The sequence below is a fragment of the Psammomys obesus genome, unplaced genomic scaffold (assembly GCF_907164565.1).
Source record: "Psammomys obesus unplaced genomic scaffold, mPsaObe1.curated_primary_1811, whole genome shotgun sequence".
NCBI lineage: Eukaryota > Metazoa > Chordata > Mammalia > Rodentia > Muridae > Psammomys > Psammomys obesus.
The window spans coordinates 14,430,648-14,456,939 of NW_026585644.1; the positions used below are offsets into that span (position 1 = coordinate 14,430,648).

General features: G+C 44.7%; 1 protein-coding gene across 10 annotated transcripts in view; it reads right to left on the minus strand.

The window, feature by feature from the left end:
• The window catches only part of Myt1l (myelin transcription factor 1 like), a 371,904-nt gene that overhangs the window by 322,225 nt on the left and 23,387 nt on the right, over window positions 1–26,292 (minus strand). For all 10 annotated transcript variants that reach the window (XM_055624913.1, XM_055624903.1, XM_055624923.1 and 7 more), the window contains exon 2: window positions 15,848–15,943. The gene's annotated coding sequence lies outside the window, so the exon portion shown is untranslated. The remainder of the gene's footprint in view (window positions 1–15,847; window positions 15,944–26,292) is intronic.

The window sequence follows — 26,292 nt, forward strand, 5'->3', positions numbered from 1 at the left end:
TAAATATGACCTTAGACCCTGGGTCCTTTGTGATTTCCCCTGGTGTGGACCACCCACTTGTGTGTGTGTGTGTGTGTGTGTGTGTGTGTGTGTGTGTCAACACTATACCTGGACCTCTGAGTGGACAGCAAGGGTGATGTAGTGGAGGGAGCCAGGACCTGAGCATCACTGGAAGGTCATTGTGCAAGCTGTGATCTGGATAGTGACCCGTGGCACTGCCATTGTCTGGGACAGCTTGGTTGCTCAAGAGCTGGGAGGGATGTCACAGAGCTACAAGGCTGAGGGATCCCAACCAATTAGCAACTCATAAAACAAAACAAAAAAAAGATAGCAGAACAAGTGCTACAAAGGGCACAAATATTAGGAAAATATGAAAATAAAATCATGAAATCTAGATAGTCAAACCAGAGCACACAATCCTGTTCCTTCCCCTTCAGAATGCTGTGTAATTGCCTTTCAGTATTTTTGTTTTGTTGCTTTCTGTTTTCTGTTTGAGAATAATGGCATCTACTTTCTGACACTGTCATCAGAACTAAGTGAAATTATATAAACGATATACTTAGTCCAGTCCATAGCACAACAAAGTCAATGAATGGCAGCGTGCACTATTGTTCGGCAGAGTCCTTGACCTCAAGGTGAGGCATTTGATAGAGTCTTAAGAGAACAGAGGAGGAGCCAGGCAATGGTAACCAGGCCTCCAGTGAGGCCACCTTGCTGTGCAGTGTACCTTGCTGTGTCGTGGTGACCTCAAGTGACATGAATGACAGTGTGTGGAAAGCTCCCTGTAGAGGGAACTAGATTCTGACTCTGGGTAGTCACAAGCAGATCCTTCAGTGTCCAGAACAGGGTCCTCCATAGCAAATGCTCAGTGTAGAGGTATGTACACCACAGCACTAAGCCAACTTTTAGTTTAGTCATACAGAGACACAAAAGAGCCTTCTGAGACCCAAGGAAAGTAATTGGTGTCTTTAAGTGTCTTTAGTCATCCACAGATACGTTGGAAAGAAGAAGACAGGTACAGGAGATAGTGGGGTCTGAAACCTGAATTAGACAGGGAAAACTGAAGGGTGGAAGACCTTAAGATGGGTGTCCTGTGCTCACAGTCCCTAGTGGAACTGTAGGGTGAACCTCACTTGTGGGTTTGCTGGCACCACCAATAGGTGTAACATGTACTTCAGCTGTCAACAGCCTTATCATGAAGCCCTCTTAGAGTATTCTAAATAGTCTAGTAATTTTACAAATTTTGTTTCATATAATCCTTGTCACCTTGGAATGTGGATATGAGTGTATAAAAGCATAGGTAATGTAACAAGTTCCAAAGTACAGAAATCCATTTCCCATACACTCTCATGAAGAGTCACTGAGGTTCACAGTTGACTAGGCTTACAGGACCAGCTGGTGCAGCCATGGATTTTAGAGAAGAACTTACTGCTGCCAAGTTCTTAAACCAGGATCATTCTTACCCACTGTAAATTCTTACCCTTATACCCACAGTTAAATATAGCTCTAACACTTCACCAAAGAAGTGCCTTTGTACAGCAGAGAGTGACCATCACAGAAAACAGTAACTGGTCAGAATCAGAGGATAACTGAGCTGGGTGTACCCAGTTCCAACTTATACATCTATAATACAACCCTATATCTAAGATTCTGGGAACATCACAGAAATACCGGTAGAAAGATTGGTCCCAGGACTAGGACCAGGATATCTGCTAAGGGACCCTGTCTCTTACATAGGACAGGGAGGCTGAACCATGAAATTTCAACAAGGCTGGTTCAAGTCCAATGCAAGATGACATGCCAGTGTGGATGGGGAAAATATCATGAGGCCCCAATCCTAGACAAAGAACTACAGGCAATGAATGACTTTTGAAAACGAGAGAATTAGTCTTCCCTAGGGATGAGCCTTCTAGTTGGTTATCCAATAACACCAAGTGGTCGTTTGTAAAAACATATACATATGAGGAACACAAACTCATCAGGTTGTATGTATGTATTTGTGTGTTCCTGTGTGTGTGTGTGTGTGTGTGTGTGTGTGTGTGTGTGTGTGTAGAAATAATAATTGAGGGGGAAGAAAACAATAGAGATAGAAGGAGGCCTTAGAGGTAGAGAAAGGGTACAGAGTGAGTAGGGAGCAGGATATGACTAGTGAAATTCTAGATCAAAATATGTCATACATGTGTGAGAAATATACTGAAACACATGAGTTTGTGCAATTAATAAATTATAATAAAATGAAAAATGATACAGAAACTTAAGGGGAAAAATCAGAGCAATGGATATAATTATTATTAACTGAAGAACCTCGTCTGGGAAATTTCTTATGGAGGTTTTATCAGATAAGGAAAAATTGATCAGGAAGATGAATTAGAAAGATTGAATATAAATTTATTATTTTAAAAGCAAGATGTATAGCATTAGACAAAATACAAATTACAAAAATTATTCATGAATTTCTTATGAAAACTAGCTACCGCCATAACCAAAATCACCTTCCAACAGTAATGCCTAACAACCAGGAAAGAGGATGCTAGCCTTTCTGGTGCAAGCAAGTTGACAAGTGCAAAAAAAAGCTAATTAAGTTCACTTGAGAAAATCTACGGAAAAATACTTGCAATCCGCAGGTAACAATCTGCTCTTCTGGTTCTGTTCTCTGCTTTGGAAGTAACACACATGAGTTGTTAATCCTGGCTCTCACAGTGACTTAACAATACCCTTGCCCCAAATCAAGCATTATATGTTCAGGGAATTCAGACTCATTTAATTATTAGCCTAAGTAAAATATAATTGTGCAATAAATCTGCAGGGAAGGAGGATAAAGCAAACAGCCACTCTTAAGGCAGAGAAAAATGACATTTGAATCAACCCTGTCTTGATCTCATACGCATCTCTCTTCATTGAGGTACTTGGATGTTAGGGAGGATGGAGAGATGTTTATCAGCTGAGCTCTCAGGAGTGAAACATGCTGGACAGAGGGTCAGAGAGTCAGAGGCACTAGTCTCTAGACTAGTCTGTACAAGAATATCATTATGGCTGATGGAGAAGAAACTCCTTCAAAAAATCCAGTATCAGGGGCTGAGGTGAAAGCTCAGCTGGTAAAGTGCTTGCCTTATGATCATGGGAACCCCATGATTTTAAAATACCGGATGTGGAATTATGTTATAATCCCAGAGCTAGGAAGGCAGAGACAGGAAATTCTCTGGGACTCACTGTCCAAACAGTCCTCCTTCGAGCCAAGGCAAGACCCTGCTCGAAGGAGGTGGCTAGAGTTCCCCAGGATAACCCCCAGTGTTGTCCTCTGGTCTCCATATGTGGCACACACCACCATCCCCACACATTTACAAACACACCTACCCCCCACTTCAAAAGTCCAGCAAAGGTATGGTAGACCACACATGTGTTAAATAAAAATAGATGCCAATCAGAGCAGCTGTGCAGTGGTTTCTCCCAGCCTCCTGCTCTCCAAACAAGAGCTAAGTTTGTCATCTCTTATCAAATGAAAAGAATGAAGTAAGGCAATGGAGACTGGCACATGCTCCTAGATCTAACTTCCCCCTGGGTCCGTGGCCATACCACCCTGAACATACCTAATCGCATCTAATTTTCTGTGAATATTGTCTCTGGTTACGTTGCCATAGAGAGCCACTGCTGAGGCAGAGAATGCTGTCCTTGAGACCTGTGCTGACTCTGGTCATACTGACTATCTCACAGTAAAGCCAACATTCATAGCGCCTCATCATCTTGGCTACATAGTCATCTTGCCCTTCTTTCTCTCTTAAGCATCCTTATAGAACCTTCTGCCTGGAAGGGCTTGCTTTCATCAAAAACGTAGAATCCCACAAAGCCCATTACCATTAAGTTAGTCTTTATGGAGTCTCTCAGCTTGAATTAATCTCTTATTACGCCAAAGTCATGATACCTCCTTTCTTCATCTCCATAGGCATTAAGAATTCTCAACATAATATTATAACTCGTGCATGTATATACATACATCTCGATACCCTGAAAGCATGGATATGCATGTGCTTAGAAATCTCTGTGTGTGTGTAAGCACATGCTCACATGTGTCATCTGACTCCTGGTGTCTTGTTCTTGGATTTGGTCTCCAGAACCATGAGAATGAAGGAGTCCTGGGCTGGAGCACCCTGAGCAGACCAGCTCAACAGACGATGTCTCTGTCTAACGTCGTCATAGTATCTGGGACCTCAATCAGACAACACTGTTGATTATTTTCACAATCTCCTTTCGAGTCTCTCCCATGTGTCAGATAGAGGACTGAATAGAGAAGAAAGGGGAAAAAGGATGTGCCAACAGGTCATAGATCTAATTCAAACTTGAAGTTTGCCCAAGAGATGACAGGCAGACACAGAAAAAAATATTACAGCCAATCTTCTTAATTGCGACTCAGCTTAGCCAGGTGATGTGTAAGTGTAGTCACAGAAGGGCACAGAGGACGATAAGCAATTACCTGAAAGCACTTGATAAAGAAAGTGCAGCCTGGCCCTCACCCTAAAGAAAGTGATTCTTGGCTCTGAGCTCCCTGGAATCCCTAACTCAGTTTGGTCGGACACCACGTACTTCTAGGCCAGCATGAGATTGTAAATGTTTGCGAGAGTAAGCCTTGTCCTGTCCATCGCCACTTCACTCATTGCAGAGTTAGTAACACCTGCCCATATTCAAGTCTCATCATTCCTGGTCAGTTAGTTAACATGGAAATGTCAGAATACGTATGTTCTTGGTCATGGCGCAGGCCTCATGGCTGCCTTAGCCCCTCTCTGGTTTGGGTGGCAGCTCTTGTGGTTTAGTAAGGGGGGGGTGCCACACCGGCCCCTCTGTGCACGAGTGTGTAGATGTGAAAGCATGTTGACTTCTTTTCTTTTACAAATTGAAATCGTGCTTATAAATGCATGCCCATGGACCTTTGCCCTCAATGCATTATGCCTCGTGTGAAGGTTTTGATGTGTAGTGAGCCATTCCATTCAGAGGTGAATTTTCTTCATGTTGTTTCAACAGTTTGCACCAGGTCACAAGTGGACACAGTGCCAAGAATTCGGGTTTTAAATTAGCATTTTAAGGAAGGCCCAAGACAGAGCACATTGAGCCTGGATCCATGGAGCTCTCCAACTGCTCCATCAAAGGCTATTACTGCATGTGTGAAGGCAAGTTCATGCATGAGCCGTGGCATTCTGTGGGATGAGATGAGCTGAAAAGCCCCATATTCTTCCACCACCTGGACGTCATTCAGTTACTCACATGTTACTTACTTTCAATATTTTATTAAATTTATTTAGTATGTGTGTGTAAGAGAGCGAGAAAGAGAGTGAGAAAGAGAGAAAGAGAAAGAAAGAGAGAGAGTATGCCATGATGTATACTGAAGAGGTCAAAAGACAACAGTTGGAAATTTGTTCTCTTTTTCCACCTTTTACATGGACCCCAAAAATTGAATTTAGGCTCCCAATGGATAAGTACTATTATGTGCTGGCCTCAGTTTGCTCTTCAGTCTGTTCTTCAGGTCTCAGTCTGCTCCTAAGTTGTGTCTGTCTGAACTTCTCCTAGAGAATTCTGGGAAGCTACCTGATATAATCACCCCAAGACACAACCCAAGGCCTTCATTTCTGTCTTGTTTTCTGGAGCTCATATAGTAAAAACCAAAGCTGGGGGTTGAGACTGGGTGTGAGGCCAAGACCCAGACACCAGGTGATCTGAAGCTTGGTTGTTGTCATGCCTGGCTTGCAGATGATAACTGCCTTGTGTCCTCACCTTCAGGGAGAGCCCTGCTGGCTCAGGCTCCACCCCCAGGCTTATTTCCAACGCTGTCACAGTGACAGCATCCTCACAGGAGGCTTCGGGAGACACAATTCAGGCTGCAACCATGACGCTTTTACGCACTGGTGTGCGATGTCAAATTTCAGAGAAATTCTGAGATTGCAAAAAGCGTCTTCTGCGACACACAGGGACACAGCATGTGCAGTGAATTCTGCAAAGTCACGGGTGTGAATTGTTTTTCTCCTTGCTACGACAAAAGGACTTTTAGTCCATCCCAGCAGACAGGAAGCAGAGCGAAGCCATAACAGAACAGGGCTTGGCAAGACAAAACCCTCAAGGACACCTTTCCAAGTGACCCACTTCCTTCAGCCAGGCTCTGCCTCCAGGCTCCACCACTTCCCGATTGTCTACTTAGAATTTGAGTGCATTCTTGGATTTCACTGTTGGTTAGGTTAGACTACCATCTGGGATGCCTTCACAAACGTGCGTGAGGAGGCAAGCATCTTATTGATTTCTTAGATGTCTCTCTGTCCAGCCAAAGTGGCAGCCATGAATAACCATCATACCTGGCTTGGCTGGTTTCTGGCTTCACGTGTGTACCAGTGCCCAGAGCATCTGTCAACTGAACTCTCTTTGCAAGGTGTTCTTTTGCTCAGACCCTGCTATCCATCTGTCCTAACATGGCCTAACCTTCCCTACCTCTGAGACTCTGCAATCATCAAGAGCGTCATGTTCTTGTGTTCTGCTGGCTGGCCCACCCTGCAGTGTGGCTGTCTTCTGGGAACACTGTCCTCACTACAGGTCTTCCCCTTCTCATTGCCCCAAGATTTGGAAAGTATGAGCCTCCACTCCCCCGTACTCCAAGCCAGCAGTCATTCTGCCTTTTGGTGTGCTTATTTCAGGTTTCTGTGCACAAGGCTCTGCAATTCATCTCTATCTGAATGTTCTTGAACCTATGCTTCTCTTGTGCTTGCTTTCCCTCTGTCAGCCACATGGCCAAGGTCACTACTAATGACTGTTTTCTTGTCACACTCTCATGCATAGGCACATCATTACTCTTCAGTCACATTTCTCCCTCCATTTTGGCTCCCAGATCTGAGCTCCTCAGGACACAAGTATATTATCTTCAGCCCCGATGAACAGGTATATCTGGAAAGAGGGAATCTCAGCTGAGAAAATGCCTCTGTAAGATTAGCCTGTAGGCAGCCTACTGGGCATGTGATTGCTTAATGATTGATGTTGGAGGGCCTGGCCCATTGGGAAGACAGTCCTGGATAGCATAAGAAAGCAGAATGAATACGCCATGGAAAGCAAACCAGTGAGCAATGTTCTTCATGGTTTCTGCTTTCTTTCCTGCTTTTAAGTTCCTGCCTTGAGTTCCTTCCCTGACTTCTCCTAGTGAAGCAGTATGACCTAAGAGCTGTAAGCTAAAAAATAAACCTTTTCCTTCCTAAGTTACTTTTGGTCATGGTGTTTTATCACAGCTGTAGTAACCCGGACTAAGACATATAAGGAAAGATGTTCCATTTCTTGAGGCCAGCCATCTATGCCCTTCTGTCATTCATGCTGTGTCCATAGTAGTACCAACATCCACCACTGTGGGCAGTGTCAGTTTGCCCTAGGTTCAAACATGGTAGGCTGAGCATTCTATCTATATCTGATCCTACTAGCTGCAATATTTAATAGTATCATACACCTGGCCACTGTCTGATGATCCTCTATCCATCTCTGCCATCTTTCTGACTCCTTCTTCTTGCCACAGACTGGTCTGACTTTTGGACCTCTATTATCTCTGGAAACTCAGCAATGAACTTGGTTGTTTCAAATCCTAGTATTTCCTAAATGGCACATTCATGGTTTGTCCCCAGCAACTCTGTCCAGTACACTAGCCTAACCTGGGCTTCTTTGCCTTGCTTCACTCTGAGCTTGCCTTCTGCAGCTGTTCCTCCCCTAGCCCTCTGCTTCTTAGCAAGCAGTATCCCTTTCTCTTTTTCACTCATCAGCCACTGGGAGAGAAAACAAGTAGAGCCTCTATCATTTGGAGTGCTCTCACTACATCTGCCCCTATCCATTTTAACCCTCATCCAGACTGTTCTTGTCTCCATGGCTATGGTTCTGTCCCTCTCCCTCCACTTCTTTCTCACATCTATTCCTTCCCTACATGTGGCCTAGGAGCCCCTTGAAGTACCCATCACAACGTTCTTCCAGGAGTGTTGTCTCTCATGTAACCCCAGGGGAACCCTTCCCTTCCCTACTTCTAGCCACCTACACCTACAGCTTTGAGAACACTAGCGAATTTGCTCTGGCTGTTGCCCCTGTTTCATTTCTCACATCTTTCCCGTTGCTCTCTTCCACTCTAGTCACTGTTTCTGAAATGTTACACATACAGCCTTGCCTCAGGACCTTTGTCTGACTTATTTTCTTCCCACTTGGAATCACCTTCTGAAATCAGTAAAAAGCTGTCTGGGACAACTGGTCACCCAGAGCCCTATAAGGCTCCTTTTTTTGTAATTTTATTTTATTAATTACACTTTATTCACTTTGTATCCCCACATAAACCCCTTCTTCCTCCCCTCCCAGTCCTACCTTCCTTCCCCCTTCTTCACGCATGCCCTCCCCAAGTCCACCAATAAGGGAGGTCCTCTTCTCCTTCCTTCTGATCTTAGTCTATCAGATCACATCAGGAATGGCTGCATTGTCATCTTCTGTGGCCTGGTAAGGCTGCTCTCCCCTCAGGGGGAGGTGATCAAAGAGCAGGCCAATCAGATTATGTCAGAGGCAGTCCCTCTTCCCATTACTATGTAACCCACTTGGACACTAAACTGTTATGGGCTACATCTGTGCAGGGGTTCTAGGTTATCTCCATGTGTGGTACTTGGTTGGAGTATGAGTATCAAAGCAGATGCTGAGACTTATGGCCAACTGTTGGACAGAGTGCATGGAATCTTATGTAAGAAGTGGGAAATAGTAAGATCTGGAGAGGAAGGAACCCCACAAGGAGAGCAACAGAACCAGAAAATTTGAACACAGGGGTCTTCCTAAGGCTTGCTTTTTTATCATCTTCTGGACTCTATCAGGTAGGCTTTTCCCAGGAAACCTCTCTCATCTGACCCCCACAGCACACTCCCTCTGGCCTCCTTGATTCCTCACAGTCTTAGATCACATGTATTAATTACTGAATGTACTTGATGCACGCTCTCAAACATGCACCTGCTAAAATGTGTGTTCCTTAGAGGCAAGTACTGGGTTCAGTTTTATATTCTATTCTTAAGGTTTTGGATACAAGCTTTATGATTATTTTTGAGCAAATGAATAAGTACAACTGATAATATTCAGTCATTAAGAAAGAGTCTAATAGTCAGAAAAATATCAGAGCTCAAAAACAGGAAGTGACTATTGGCAAATCTATCCTTTGGATACAGGAAGCTGGGCATGACTTACATCTTACCGCACCATAGGCTCAATGCCCCTCACATTCCTACAGAATCTAGAGTTAGAGTTTTGCAGCTTTTAACTATGCATCAGAAGGATCACAATATTCCTCCTCCCTAGAAAGTGATCCCCCAAGGATCAGTCCTTGCCCACACTCTGTCGCAGAGCATGTTCCCAGAGAAGGCGGATCTAGCAAGCATCAGTGCTCGGCTGCCCCAGACAGTGCCATAGGAATCCACAGAGCTGCAGAGCAAGCAGTGGCAAGCACTCAGACCAGCCTGCTGAAAGTTTGAAGATCACTATGGTGGGAATCTGGGTTGTGGGTTGTAGGCAGGAAAAGCAAACCTGGAAAAGACAATGGTGTCACTGATCCGTGAGCACCAGGAGGTGAGAATTATATAACACAGCTTTCCATCCACCCACACCTGTGCTTGAAAATCAGAAGTCATTCTTTCTGGTAGTTTAACTCTTCTGCCTCTCATTAAAGTTTTTTTGTTTTGTTTTGTTTTATCTTTTGTTTTTGTTTTTGTTTTTTGTAAATCAAGCTGGCATGATGTTTAGGGTGATAAAGGCTCTTGCAGCCAAGCCTGACCCTGGGACCCCACATGGTGGAAGGAGAGAACTGACTCTTGAAAATTCACCTCTAACATACACAGGCGTACAGTAGTATGCAAGTATACATGCATGCACATATGCACACACACTAAATTAAAAATGAAAACAAAACAAAACAAAAAACCTTAAATGCTATCAAGTCATACTAGAACATTAGCCACGTGATTATGGATGAATGCAAAGAACTGAGACTCAAATATAGATCTTCTTCTGTGTAAATGAAAAGAAGAAAGGCAAGCCTGAGGTAAGACTAAGAAAGGAAAGAAGGGAGGGAGGGCGAGGAACAGAGAGGAGCCTGTTGAATTTCAAGTACTTACAAGTCATTGGAATTTATTTGCAATATGAGTTCTTTCTTCTTCTAAAACCTCAGGACAGGGATAGGGCCACCCTTAATTACCGTGTGAAAAGGGTTCACTTCTATTTTTGGAATCGGATGCATTCTGTTCCAGGAGAGTTTGGTTTGGTTTTTTGTTTCTAAAGTAATTTCTGTGACTAGGGGGAACAGTCTGAGAAAGGAGGTCTCGAGTAATTAAAGCACATTTTAAAAAGAAGCAGTCAATAGTATCACCCCCGCCCCCACCACCCGGTACAGGTGTGCAGACTGTGTGAACTCTCAGGGCGCTATCATGCTTGTCTAGCATATATGTAGATCTTATAAAAGCCTCCTCTCCTGCAAGCCCCCATATCAGTCCTGCACATACTGCCAAGAGGTGGAAAACACAAATGTGTGGGGAAGCCTCAAAGGAGGCTCCTAGCAGAGTCTGCTACAAGGTAGCCATAGCTTGGTCCAGAGGTCTCTTCCTGGGAACCCCCAGAGCCCCTCCCAAGACACACCGGGCAAGGAACAGGGATGCTGATGGCAACAAATGGAGACAGGCGTGCTACCCCATAGATACACTACAATCCTGAGATAGAGCAGTGAGAGAGTTTCCCACACAGGACATGTGGCTGTGGGAACATGCAGGTGTTACCATGGTAGACTTTGGAGCTCTGTCTGAAATGATGACTGAATAGGAGGCTCAAGAGCAGGTGGTCATGCAGATGAGAGTGTGTGTGCTATTACAGATAGGTGTGGCTGACCTGGAGACGGGTCTATACGGTACAGGGGTTCCTTCTAAAGCATTGTGGATCCCCTGGCTTCAGTACTATGATCACTCTTGCTGATAGTACACCAACAAGATACCCCCATGCCCAGCCCCTAGGGAGGGGCTATATGGGTGTGGTTGAGGTGAGCATCACCAGGCTTGGAGAGGGGACATGGCTTCCTTGAGGTCATAGTGGGGATCAAGCTAATATAGCCTAGACCCTGTCTGATAAGATTCAAACATCAGAGTCTATCCGGGAGGTCTCTTTCCCTCTCTCATGTCTTCTCTTTGTTTCCATCTTCACTATAGATATGTTCTGTTTCACATGCTTTCCCCATGCCTGTAAGACAAATTTCAGCAAATCTGACCCAGACATGTTCCTTATGACCGCAAACCAGCTCATCCTTCTGCACTAATCGTCACATACTTAACACATTCCTTCCCAGTTTTGTGCTGTATTCCTCTTGCTCCCAAGTCAAGGGAAACTCTCAGCCACCCCGTTCTGCCTGCACTCCCAGAATCTGTTCCTTCGAAGCCATCCTTAAGGATTCCATCCCCCACTTCCCTGCTATTCACTGCTTCGTCAGGTTGTGCTTGACCCACTGGTTGTGTTTTCCTGTTCAGAGCTTTGAGGCGGGGCTTCCCACACCACAGCCCCCAACACACCACAGATACTTAGCACATGTGATAACGGGAATGCAGTCTAGCAGGAGTCAAAACAACAACTGCTACTGTTCGTCAGCATCTGTCTATAACCATTGTCTGGAAGGCATAGAGAATACAGGGCACGTGACTTGCCTCCCCTCATGCCTCCTCCGAGAGCACCTGCCCAGCACATCTGTCATGAGAAAAAGCGCTTCCCACATAGCACCACTGTGGCTGAGCGAGGTCCAGGCTGCAGGTGCCCACATGAGGTTCCCTGTTCTTCCTATCGGAATCATTCAGCTGTGAGTACATAGATAAAACAGTGTTTGAATTTTACAGATATGGCCACTACTAATTAATGAAGTATTTTTACAACGACAGAGAGATGACTTGACAAATTCAAGAATGGAGTTTTGGCAGACAATTAAGTCAGGGTACAGACATTACTGTCTCTTAACATCTACATCCTTCTGGTCACCTTGACATTGCCATGGTCCTTGTGCCCCTCGGGCTGCTGTACTGTAACAAAGTATAGCATTAGCTGATGACCCAAGAAACAGAATGTTGGGGAGGCTGAATTTCACCTCCACAGTCACTCATCACAGACTGAGAGTTGATACCTCTCCCCCTCTCCTCCTCTCCTCCTCTGCACACACAGATGTGGCTTAGAGTTCAAATGCTGCCCTTATTTCCCTCCCTTCTGACTGCTTCTTGTGTTTATCCCTACCCTTCCAAGAAGCCTTGCCTGCTCTGTCCATCAATATCAGCACGCCTCTCCAGAGTTCCAGGGTTTAGCTAGGCACATGGCATTCACCATTTGGGTTTGTCCTCATCTTATGTGCAAATTCTGACTAATTTGCCAGTATCCTTAATCTCCACTCATCCATTCAGTCTGTACACCTGATGATGCCTTTAGCAAAGCAGTTCTTAAAAGTAAACCTCAGGAAAACTGTTTGTTTGTTTTTTTCATTTGTTTGTTTGCTTGGTTAGTTGGTTAGTTGGTTGGTTGGTTGGTTGGTTGGTTGGTTGGTTGGTTGGTTGGTTTTTGCAGCAGAAAGGACTGCTGCTCTACAGGCTGTAAAAGTGATCTCACATTTAAAAGGAAGGCAAGTCAGAAACACTCAAATAAGACAGGAGTGGAGGAGTGTAAGAGATGTCATTTCTGCATGCATTTGTGGCTTCTCAAACCTTGACTCTGCTGCTCAGTGAACAGGCTGTTCATTTCTTGGAGACTGTGATTGGTAAACTCTTAACTCTGGCTCCATTGACAGAATAGCTGAGGTAGTTTAAATAGTACGTAAAAAGACAAAAAATAATTAATATTAAGGACTGGTCATATCACCACCCTTCCTGGATTATAAAAGGGTGAAGAATGAGTGAGGTCACAGGGTAATGCTAAAACAGAGCTATACACTCTTTACAAGGATAAATTAAGTTATAATAAAAATGAATGATTGTTAAATGTTTAAGAAAAAAAAAACAACCTAGAGCTGTGGCTGATAATTCAATCCAAACATCCCTAATCTGTCCTCAGTAAGTTATTTTTGAAATATTTCATAGAAAAAATAACTTCCAAATACCTTTAGAAGTCTATCCAAAATAACACATGTCAGCAAGATCTTTACTAGTTCAGTTCTATATTTGGCTTTAAAATGTGAAATTAATCAGTCTTAGAGAAAGAAAGGGAGCGCATGAGTCCCTACCTGTACATGGGGCAAGACTGCAGCCATACACAGTTCATCTGTGGCTTGTACATAGTGTGAGCACACAGGTGTGTGTGCTCGTGTTACACACAGCAAACTCCTGCAGGCTCCACATTACCTTGTGGTCTCCAGATTCATTTGACAGATGGGTAAACTGAGTCCCCGAGAGGACATTGATCCCAGATTCCAAGATAGAAAACTAGGTTTTCCCCCCAGCAGCCAGCCCAGGGCCAACAGATGTATCTGTTACTGTCACACGATTTCTTATTCGTTGAAATGCTGGCATAAAAGAAACTTTGACTACTAAAGCTATTGACGGTATTGTGGAGTTTATTGTTTTTCTGCCTGTATTTTTGTTTGTTCAGTGTCATGTGTATTTATAAATCATTCCAGAATGGCATGTTCTTGAAAGCAAATTAGAGAAATTGTATCACTGTATCCTGAAATGTTGCAACAGAAACTCCAAGCACATAGACTTTTTCCTTAAACATAAACATGGTAAGTTCTTGGGAAATAGTCCCTCAAATCCATACCATGATTCTGTAAAATAATGTAGATATTTTAAATAGTTGATGCTTTAAGTTTAAGGATAAATATCATGTACTAACCTAATGTCTTCCTGGTTATAGTTTAATATATGTGTTTCCTATAAAGAGAAACAAGAAGACAGTAGGAAGTTAAAGATGACTTGTCCCTTTAAGCACAGATCAAAGAAAGGAAATACCCACAGGACACCAGGCATTTGCTTCAGGAAGCCAAAGAACTTTCTCTCTTTTAAAAATTAGGTCTCCTACATCAAACCTGCCTGCCTGGTCTGTCCACAAGGATTGCTTCTTACCGAGTTCTGAAGCATCCCTTGGGGCATCTGTGTGCTTCTCCCTGCTCCCAAGTCTGTATCTCTGTGATGGGCATTAGGGGAATCCTTGGGCCATGTCATCACATCCGTACTCCAAGCCAGTGACACAGGAGGCTCCATGGACATTCAAACGTCTTAGCCATTTATTTTTGTTGGCACTTTAACAACAACCATGATGCCGTAGGCCTCCTGCAGGCTCCAGTTCAGACAACTGAGCCCCTGTTTTATGATTTGAAGCTCATGGTAGCATGTACTTTCCCCGTGTTTCAGAGATACTCCTGAACGGGACTGTTGCATATAGTGTGGAGAAATACATCTGTTCATATGTGCAGAGCCCTGCCATGATTCAGTCACTGAACATGGGAGAACAGGGGAAGGAAGAGAAGTGCATATGTGGGTATTGGAGAAGGAACGATTTACTATATGAACAGGGAAGAGAATAAACAACCAAGATTTTTGTCTTGTTTTGTTGAGGAAGCATCACAGAGGAAAAATTTATGGAGTCTGAAAATGGATATCATGTACCACAGAAAAATGATGCTATAGAAATGTATGTATTAATACAGAAAGATGTGGGAAGTAAAGAAGAAAATGTATAGAATGACACAGCTTGATTTAAAACTATACATGTAATTACAAGGGTTTTTTTTTTTAATTACAAGGAATTTTAACCCAACATTAATTGTAATTATAACTGAACTGTTTTTTAGTGCTTTATTATTTAGGTCATTTTAATATGTAATTTTTAGAGTATGTACATACTAACCATGTAAAGAAAACCCATTTTTAAAAGACCCTATTTTTCTAGCAATTTGGTATCAATCAATCCTTTGAATGGCAGCATTCAAAGGAAACCATGGCTGATGAAGGTTTCCAAAGTAAGGGAAAGTGAAGAGACAACTCTCAACAAGTATGATTTTTGAACAACTAATAAATAATTGTGTAGTGAATAGAAAGTACCAAGCCTGAGATATTGAAAGATTTCTTCCTTCCTCACAGGCTTAATGAGAATTAAATTAGTCTCGCTAATAAGAATAGTGCTGTTCAGTTTTGCCCACTCAGGCTTAGAGAAGAAAGCAGAACCCCAGAGGCCTCAGGTGTCTTCCATGGTGTCAGCATGGGCCAGGCAGGACAGTAGGAGCATCTTTCATGCCTCCCGCCCTACAGGTCAGGCAATCAACATGCTCCCAGAATCAGGGAAGACACATGACTGCCAAGCCACAACTTTGTGGAACAGAGGGCTATGGGATCAAACTGGGCTGCAAGTGTGGCCACACACAGTCAACCTGGCTTCTGGAGAAGGTATTATTGATCAGGTTTCTGCCCGAGCAGGACAGACACCTGAGTTGAGGCACAATTAAAGGTCTGAGAATGGGAGCAGCTCTGAGTAAGAAGGCCCTGTATACATGGTCAAGCACCAAAAGGAAAAAAATCCAAATACTATGTGAAACACAGATGTTCTTTATAGATAGTGTTCTCTCCTGGCTTTGAGTTATCTCTGAACAAACCATGATTTTATCATTGTGAATTTACAAAACAAAGTCAAATGTGTGACTTCAAGGACTGTGTGTGGTTGACTCAACATTGACACAAACATCTATGCATTAAACACAAAGGTTGGTGGGGAAGAAGTCGTCTGGACTCATCTGAACATGGCCATTCCTGTACCAGACATTCTGCAGGGTCTCAGGCAACGCTTAGTACAGTCCTAATGAAACCGTAAGTTTCTATCAGAATGAACTTACCACTCTGTGTGATTCCTCAGTTGTCAATGTACGGAGGGCAAAACCCAGCTGAGAACTGCACACACCCAGACCTCAGCTGCAGCCTCTGTGTGACCCCTGTGCAGGAGAGAGGAAGAGGACATGGTTACTGGAAGTCTTATCCAAGATTCACTGAGCACAGCTAGCTTCCTGGCTACTGGACCTATCTCAGTGAGAAAGTGGAGACTTTCCGCCACATCTGCCTGCCGCGGCTCATCCAAGTCACAGTCTCTGTGACAGGCTCCCTGGCGTCGTTTCTTGAAGGTGTGCTGTGTTTTTTGTTTTTTAATAAAGGCACATTCTCTACTAACATGAAAGAACCAGGTCATGCCTGGGGGTCTCTGGCTTCCTTGTGAGGCCATCAACAAAGGCAAAAGAGTCAGAGGCTGCGTGTCCCAGAGCCAGCCACAGGTTAGGAGGTGATTGTGTCAAGACACATACTGTACAAGGTAGAGGTTTAACCTGGGGCCCCAGGATCAGCTTGCATAATCTAAGGCCATGCCAAGACCATCTCTGTGAGAGGAATAACAGGACTGAAAAGACAAGCAAAGCAACCTGGGAGGGGAGGGATCTCCTGCTCTGCCTTGTGTTCAAAGCTCACATGCAACTCTAGGCCACTCGAAGGAAAGACAATTAATTTTGGAACATTAATCCAACTTTTTCCAACCATTAGCCAGATTCATTCCAGTTTTAGATACTCCGTAGGAGGGAAAAGAAATGTGAAATTTTTCTGTGTTTCTAACTTTGTGCACAATTCTTACATTTGCCATGATGCCCCATATTATTTTTTTGTGTGTATGTGTGTATACACATATGTGTATGCTCTTTAAAATATATTTATTTATTTTATATTTATGAGTGCTCTGTCTTCACACACACCAGAAGAGGAAATCAAAATCCATTACAGATGGTTGTGAACCACCATGTGGCTGCTTGGAACTGAACTTGGGACCTCTGGAAGAGCAGTCAGTGCTCTTAACCATTTCTCCAACCCCTAGGTGAATGCTTTTATATGTGTGGGTGCTCACGAATTGGTGTGTAAATGTATTTGAGTTGCAAGGCCAGAGGTCCACCTCCAGTGTCCTTCTGGAACTTGTCCACTGTATATTTTGAGACTAAGTTTCTCACTGAACCAGGAATTTGCCAAGCAGGCTATGCTGGCTGGTCAGAGAAGCACCAAGTATTGTCTTGTCCCCACCTACCCAGTGCTGTGATTAGTAGCACACAACAACATGCCTGGCTCTTTTAACGTGGCTTCTGGGGACTCAAACTCAGGTCCTCACGTTTGCAAGGCAAGCACTTTGCTAACTGAACCACCTTCCCACTCAACACCATGCCTCCCTTGATAGGCCTTACAGTTCTACCCCAAAGTCACACTTTCTCCCTGTGTGCTGCTTCTGAGGATATCAGCTTCAGAAATTGCTGATCACTCCTTTTCTTCATATACAGTTACTCATTGCTCATTCGTTCATTCCTTTCTCTTTTTTCCCCCCTGAAATAACATTGAAATAACATTTGAATGTTCCTTTTGTGCTTGGATGACTCAATGGGCTAAAGGCATTTGCTGCCAAGCCTGAAGACCTGGCCTGAGTTTGATCCCCACAACTCACTGGTATGGTTGGGAAAAGGAGCCAACTCCCACTAATTATCCTCTGGCCTCACACCAGGGTCATTTTGGGTGCCCCAAGCCCCCCTCCCCAAGATAAACAAACAAACAAATACATGCAATAAAATAAACTTCAGGCAGCTGTGAAGAAGGCAATGCATTTTAGGTGTTGAAAACACTGACTAAACTCAATTATTGAGTCAAGTCTGATGTGCTTTGCAGTTGTCATTGAGTGCTAGGAGCATCCCAGTACACAATGTGTGTGTAAGAGTGTGAGAGAGTTGTGCTGTGTGTGTGAGTTTGTGTGTGGAAGAGAGTTTGGTGCATTGATGATGGTGAAGAATTTGAGGAGCACCAGTGAACAGGGGTCAGTTTCAGTTTTTCTGTAAAACAGGCCTAAAATTACAACTACTTACCTAAGATGGAGAATGTGACAATTTAAAAGCACAAGGTAACATGGACCCTTGTAACACCAGGAGATGGAGTGCGAGCTTTAGAAGTCACCCTGCCAACTAGCTTTGGTTTTTAGTGCTTAGTTCAGTCTGCCTTTGAAAGAGATGTGGTTGTGCTAATCTGTATGGATCCCAACCCTTCTAAACAGACCACATCTGCAAGCCTAGCCAGCCAGGCCAATCTGTTTTCCTGCAGACAATGCCAGCACTGTATGCTGGTGAAGCATTCACCCTTCCCCACAACCTTCAACAATACCTCATAACCTTCACCCTTTCCACAACTTTATTTCCTTTTCTGACTGGCATGGCATACTTCTACAGAACCAGAAGGTCAAGTCAGTGGCCAGAGATCAGAAACAGAGACTATGTGTAATTCCAGTGGCCAAGTGTCACATTCCTGAGTCCTTCCAGGAAGATCTGGGTACCAATCAAGCCAATACTGCAGATGACAGAAGTGAGGTTCTGAGACCCTGGGGAACTGGTCACTGCCACTTAGCTTGTCAGTGTGAACATCGGATTTGAATTCTGATGGTCTATCTTCTGAGCATCCCATCTTTACCACTACACAACCCCCTACACTTCTCAACAGAGACAGACATTTTTGAAAGAATTGAGCAAAGATTAGTTAGTTGTTTGAATCATCTATAGCCATGCTGATGCAGTGGACACAGAAGAGAAAAGAAAATGCCCAAGACCTCATTCCTCACCCCAAACCTCAAACCTGGGACCCCTCTATCAGTTTAGTAGGCTGTGTGATTGTTATCATAAGTGTATTTTTATTTTGTTTTCGTTGCAGTGAGTATTGACCAGTGCTTGTGGCATTACATATGGAATCCTACAGCGAACTGTGTTTTCACCACGCCTTGCTGCTCTGAAGGGTCTTTAAAAATGGTTCATGTTACATACAGCAAGCTAGATGCAGATTCCTGCAGAGCCACATGCAGATGCCCAGACTGAGGATACCCCTGTTCATCAGAGTGCAACCCCCTATAGCTGGGCCCAGCAGTTTGGGGTATACCCCTCTTAAAGTTGCTAGCTTCTTCATTAAAAGTTAGACCATGTCAAGTTTTTTTTTTTTTTCTCTCCTAGAAAAATCACACTTCTACAGACTTTCTACTTTCTGACATAAGCTACTGTCTTGCTTACTAAATTTGTTTTTCTGTAGTCTTCGGTGACCCCAAGGTTCTTGGTCCCAAAAAGGAGGCCAGGAAGGGACTGTAGTTCATGATATGAGGCCTGGCAGGCAGCCAGGGTGCATCTGTCTCAGGCTGACATTCCAGGCCCTGTCCTGCCTCTGCATCTGAGCCTGGAAGCTTGTTCTTTGCAAACTTGTTTATTTATTTTTTTTCATGTTTTCCCAGCTAGTACACTATCTTCCTCCACATTTCAAATATGGTGATTTGGTAGTGGTTCATACATTTTTTAAATGCCATATTTACTGATTTTGACTTCTTTCGGGCTAGTTTTATAGCACTGTGCCAATTTCACATACACCTATGGAAAATTTGGGCTTTGAGAAATAAATGCAAAATATCTACCAATATATGAACACAGAGCAGCTGCCAATGGTGACACCATAAAGCCTTGCCAAATGGCTTCACCTGTGGACTCCAGCAGCCATCCTTCTGCATGATGGTCCCATTGATGCTACCCAGAGGATGAATGCAGGCAAATGCAAGTGTGGTGACCTGGGTCCTAGATGAGTAAGGGTGTAGGCATGATACTTCGCAGCATTTGATCTTGGGTGCCTGTGTGTGACTTTCTTAGTATTGTCTGGGGATGTGAAAAGGGAGAATGCTTTAGATGTAGGTCCAATTATGAGTTGATAGATTCAGAAACCCCCAGCTCTAGCCCTCCTCCCCTGTACGTGACCCCAAATGAACTCTACTCCAACATGCTCTAAGGGCAGATAACAGAGGTGCTGAGAGGGCGTTGGCTTCCTAGAGAAGACATTCCCCAGCTGGATTCAGGATACTGTGGGAACCAGGGTGCATGGTGGTCCTGAGAGTTCACCATAATCACAAAGCTAGGCACACAGTCACAAGCAACAGTATAATGGCCTCAGTGTACAGGGATCACACTGACTGGTGGATGGAGCACACATTTGTTGAGGATCAGCTCGGCAGAGTGGACCTGAGAAGCTCTGCTTTCATTGATGAAGTACTTCCTTATTCATTGGAGTGTAAAGCCTTGTTATGCTGCTCCAAACAAGGGAGCTACGTTTGAGAACCAGTTGTGCTGATCTGGTTTGTGTGGTACAACTTTAAGGAAATAAAATGAGATATGAGGTAAAGAGACCAATGAAGTGAACCATTCAAGCTGAAAAGCATTCAAGCCCAATTCCTCACAATTATGGACGCCAACATCAAGCAAAGAACCCACCAGCTAAAACGTCAGAGCTCACAGCTGTCCACATGCCCCACCCACACGAATGAGTTCCTCCTACACACACACACACACACACACACACACACACAGGAAAGGGAAGATCGGGGAGAGGGGGTGGAGAGGGAGAGTGTGAGCTGCACTGCTGAGACTGATATAGAGGAGTCACCTGGAGATCCATGAAACCACCCAGTAAGCAATTTTAGGCATCCAATTTGACTGGGCAGGGTGATGCCTAGGTATGAATATGTTTTAAACGCACCACAGAAGACTGGGGAGATGGCTTGGTTCATCAAATTTTTTTTCCCACACAAGAATAAGCACCTGAGTTCAGATCCTCAGCAAAGGTATAAAAACTTGGGTTTGGCAGCAAACACCATAGTGCTGGCTACTCAGCCAATCTAGCCTAATCAATGACCTCCAGGTTCAGAGAGAGACCGTGTCTCAAAATAACAGGTGGAGTGGGGACACCAGATGCCCATCTCTGGCCTCCACGTGCATAGTACACACACACACACACACACACACACACACACACACACACACACACACACACAGTTGCCTCATTTGCTCCATGGACTCATACGCCCACACAAGCTCCCTAGGTTGTTTCAGGGTACCGTTTGGGCTGAGAGCCCTTGTTCTGCACCTCTCGCTGAGAGAGCTCTGGAACCTGCAGAGAGTTCCCCATCACAAGAAAAGGAAGCCCAAGGACACTCACACTCTGTGCCCAACATCTGTGACCCTGGGGCATCACTGTGAACCCTTGGAGTTGGATCCATCACAGTGAACCCTTGGATCTCGTCACTGCAACTGACTCACTTCCAGGAGAACTCAAGGAAGCAAAATCCAGAGCATGCATAAGACACCAAAACACCCTAAGAAACACTGCAGCCCTGGCCAGCCTAGAACTTGTGGTAAGCCTCCTGCCTCAGCCTCACAGTGTTGCATTGCAGCACACATGTCTGTTCTTGGGTTTTTATCCAGTTGTAGTAAAACTCTTCTTTCTCCTGACTACACCACCAATGATTTTTTTTTAAATTGAATTTAAATCCCTTTATGATATAAAAAATAGTGTGACCTGGGCTCATGACAGTGAGATGCTAAGCCCATGATTGTACATGCGGTGATAACACTGTAAATCCCCAGGCCCACCATTCTAGAGGACTTTGGGCAGCTCCATCTTCTTCTTATGAAGAGTGAGAGCAGGTAATGCTGGCTGCTGAGAGGCAAGAACTCAGCCCAGGGGAAGGTGGAAAGCTTTGTCCTAAAGAAGCTCATTACAGATGCCAGAACACAAACTAGAGGGTGGTATATTTGCGTCTCCATTAAATAGGAGGAAGCCCTCCGTTTGATGAGTGAGATCTGTGTGGCTGGATGTGTGTGTGTGTGTGTGTGTGTGTGTGTGTGTGTGTGTGTTGCTACCGGCAAGTTTTGGCTACAGGTTAACAGCAGACATGGGGGTTGGGGGGAGGCTGCTGCCCGGCTCTGTACCCCAAACTGTCAAGTTTATGGTCCTAGTACCAACTCCTGCCTGGGAGGAGGGGCCTCCATCCCCCGGTACCATAAAACATTCTCATTGTCACTAAAAGGAGTTGTCTAGATTTTTCTGGAGCACCTGCCAAAATCTGTAAAGCCGTGATTCTAAGACTGCAGAGTTGATGCCCAGCACTCCAGCAAGCCCAGGTCCTTTGTGTGAGTGGCACGGGAGACCCCAGCCTTGCTGATCAGGCCCACCCTGCCCTGCTGCCTTGCTCTCTGCTTCCCCCTGTTGGTGTGGAGTGGAAAGTACGTAGCTGAGTTGAAGGTGAGCCAGGAGATGGTGCGACCAGACAAGCGAAGGCTCTGCTGCTGACCGCACGCAGGAAATTCCTGCAGAGTCACAAGGAGTGGGACTGGGTACAGAGAAGGGGCTGAAGCTGAAGATGCTGTCTCCTAAAGCACTGTGTGTAATTAAGTCCCGGAAGAGCATGTTCACATTAATAATAAAAGTATAAAGTGTTCCTGCATTCCAATATCGTAAAATCTGTTCTCAGAGCCTCACAACCGTAATCCAAGCACTTGAGAGACCAATGCTGAGGTGTGTGTGTGAGAGATGAAGGAGCCAGACTACATTACTGTCACTGAATCTTGTTCTCTCTGAGAACATTTGTGAAGCCTGCTCTCAGGAAAAGCTTAAGGCTGCCTGGGGGAAGACCAAGAAACCAGGAGCCAGATTCACAGCTGAGAAGTCACCCAGGCATGGGGGGTGCAGAGGATATCAGCTCTGCGCAGTGGTGCAGCTCCAGAACCATGTCTGAGATCAGATGCAATGGGCCTTGCTCCATGCTTGCTATGGCAGCCGCCTCATCTCCTGATCCAAAGGGATAAGAAGGAAAACAAGGACAAGGGACCAAAACAGTAGTCATGTGTGTTTTTTAGGAGCTGCTCACCAAAAGATCTCAGGAAGGAAAGGGGAGTTACAGACTTCAGAGCAGTGTCCCTGGAGCCTGGCTGTCAGAGAAATGAGCTTTCACTTCTGACATGCCCACGGATTCTATGCGATGACACGCACTGTCACTCCGAGATGTAGAAATGAGAGGCCGAGAGAGCTGCAGATGAGCATTGCCACCTTCACATGGCTCAGGCTTCTTAGACACAGTTCAGAGTTAAGGGCATGCAGGAATAAAGCATACCCGTATTGAGAAGGTGTGTCTTTTCAGCTGTGGCAGAGCCAACCTCAGCCCTGAGGCTAACCTGACTCTCCTGGGAATCCATGGATGCCCCTGCCCTTAGCCTAGGGGCAGGCAGGAAGGCCAGGGCACAGGTGGCTGACTGGCCACAAAAACTCCTCCTGGCTCACCTTATGTCAAACTTTTTTTTTTTTTGTCTTTTGATGCATAAACCCAGAGAGAAATCTGTAGGACAAGGTTATTAGACAGAACTTAAGCTTCTTAAGGCTTGGTCCAAGAATCCCAGCATGCTGAGCTCACTTCTGTCCATAGCTGTCAGCCTCAGGAGGTGAGAACTACCCACAACCTCTGCTGAGAATCAGACCGTAAAAGAGCAGTGAGATAAACATGGGTGGAGAAATGGGGAAAGGGAAAAATCCAAGCTACATTCTGTTGGGTACCTGCATTTCCAGTGTAAAACATAAAACCAGGGTTGAATCTCAAGCCAGGAGGGGTGAGGGGACTAGGATCTCTCCCAGAGATGGAAGGGGCATACTGGGAGCCACAAGTACTGAAAGCAACCAGCTGCTGCTTTGGTCATGTGATTCTGCTTTTGAAGCTCTTTATTATCCAAGTCTGTCCAGGGATAACATGAGCTCCTATTGTGTTCTCAGACTCACTCAGGCACCAAAGCCCAGTAACAGTCTGGTTGTCCTTGCTGAATATTTCAGACAGGTTTCAATTTTGAAAGAATGGCAGAAGCCATTTGGCAAGAAGCTAGAGCCTATGAGTTCTGTCTTGAGCAAAATTAACCCTCATCCAGAAGTCTAACTTGATGCCCATCTTTATCAGATCAGCTGAGGGCAAGAAGCCTGGCAAATCCCAGCTCAAGACAGTGAATCAAGGATAGAGGAGAGGGAAGGGAAGGAAACAGCCTTCCAAACAGGATTATCTCTGTGTTATAAATGAGAATAAAACTGTTTAAATATGCTTTGCATTTTATCATTATATCTGCTCTTATCAGTAAGGGTGACAGCATCCAAATCACAAGGAAATATAAACAGAGGTTCAGTGACATTGTCTGGCCTTCTGGCATCATTTACCTTGCAAACAAATCAGTTGTTAAGTCCTTGTTATAAAACCTTAGCATGTGCACAGCATCCTGCTGGGTATAATAGGACATCATATCATATCACATTATATCATATCATATCACATCATATCATATCATATCATTTCATATCATACCATACCATACTATATCATCATAATATCTCAGTCCTGAAGAAGCTAACCTTACAGAGAAAGAAGCAAACTGTGAATGAACTAAAGCTCAGTAGGGTATGATGAAAGCAATACCCTTCCCTGGGCATACTCTCCTGATGCTAGGCCATGTAAAGCCATGCTACTTCTTCATTCAGCAGAGCATCTGAGGTTGCCATAGATGAGCTCAGGAAGTAGGAGGCATGGATAGGGTTTTGCAGCAGCAGTGCTCTCAGGGCTGACTTCTGTGTCAGGTGAGAGAGAGAGAGGCATGCTTCAATGGCAGGAGCAATGGCAGCATACCCTGAAGCCCAAGGCACTCTAGGAAAAATTTTTTTGTATTGTTGCTTTTGTTTTTTCAAGACAGGGTTTCTCTGTGTAACCCTGGCTGTCCTAGAACTTGCTCTATAGACCAGGCTGGACTTGAACCTTCTCTGCCTCCCAAATGCTTGCATGCTGGGATTAAAGGCTTGCGCCAACATGGCCAGAACTGCATTTTGCAACTTAATAAGTTGCATGCTGTGAAACCATCAAGCTAGATGAAGTCTTCTGTCATCAGCTCTTGGTGCATCCTATTTAGCAGCAAGGGGAGGGAAACCCTCCTGTCAGGAAAAGAGAGGGGTGGTGAGAAGAGATGCTGTCCCCACAACCATTTTATTTTCAAACTGTGGAAACCCAAATACCCTGAGCCAAGAAATTTAGGAACTGAGAAAGGTGTGTAAAAACTTAAGTGGAGACAGAAAATGCAGAGAAGTTTGCTTTGGAGACCTATAGCTAAGCCACAGCCAGTAGATACTCTGGGTGGTCAGGGTCTGGGGGCCCCACTGTTTAATTTTCTGGAACACAGGGCACCTGATATCTGGGAGGGTCCACTCAAAACAAATGGGAGAAGCGTGCGGACTGCTCATTGATCCACGCTGTGGTTTTTATATGCATTTTAAAAAGAAGAAATGAAATTCATGTTAACAGCTATATCCACTCTGAGTTTCCCCCTTTTGTTCAAGAAATTTGAAAGAAAATAAAATAAAAGCACATCTGTTACTGGTACTGGGATGGCCGTCTGCAATGGGTTGTACGTATTTTCCTCTTTCTAGAAGCACTGTCTGGCTAATGTCACAGGCTCCATCCGGAAAGGGTGATACAGAAGGAGTGAGGAGGCTTGCTTGATATAGTCACTGATTAGGTCTGAGGTACAGATGCAAGGAGACATCTGTGTTGCCTGTGTTGCTGCAGCCAGGGTGCTGTGGATATCCTGGAGAGCCCTTCTTGGTAGAGCAGAGGTTCTGGCTGCACTGGTCTGAGGAAATGCCACATTCAGCAGCATTAGAGAAGTTTTATCTCTTCCCTTGCAGGTGGGCAATGCCAGAATATCCTCATCTTTGGCCCAGTGAGCATCAACAGCCCAGGGGCATCTCAGGAAGAAGGAAATATACCCCTCAATTTATTCAGGGGTAGTGCCAACAGTGGGGGGAGCCTGGGAACCCCTTGCATGTGCTCCTCACAGATCTTAGTTCCTCAGAATCAGCTGCAGCCACCTGTGGTATCCAGGCTTTAATGAGAGAGAGTGCATGTATGCGTGTGTGTGTGGGGGGAGTCAGCAATGCTGTCATCAGGTCATCACAGCTTTTGCCAAACAAACTGCCCTTACCCCAAGCACAGTGATCCCTTGCTTCTCTCCTTTGCAGAAGCACATCTGCAAGTCAGCAGTTGGTATCAGTGTCCTTGACTCAACCTATAGAGTCCTGGTTTCCTGCCTGCTGCAGTTAGGCATCAGTTAGTAGTATCCTACTGTCCCTAGCAATGGTGTGATGACACAAAGCAGAAAGTGGGGGTTTTCTTGGGACAGATGTCCAAGAGGATGGACCCCAGAAAGGTATAAGATAAGACACTTTCAAGTACCTTGTGGGGAGCTGAACTGAACTCAGGACACTGCCCCTATACCCCAGCCCACCCACGCTATTCTCATAATGCAGTACCTTCTGCAGACAACCAGAGAATCTGAGCGAACTTCCTCCAGACAGGTTTTCAAATCCCTAACCTTAAGCACAGGCATTCCTCTTGCCATGCCAG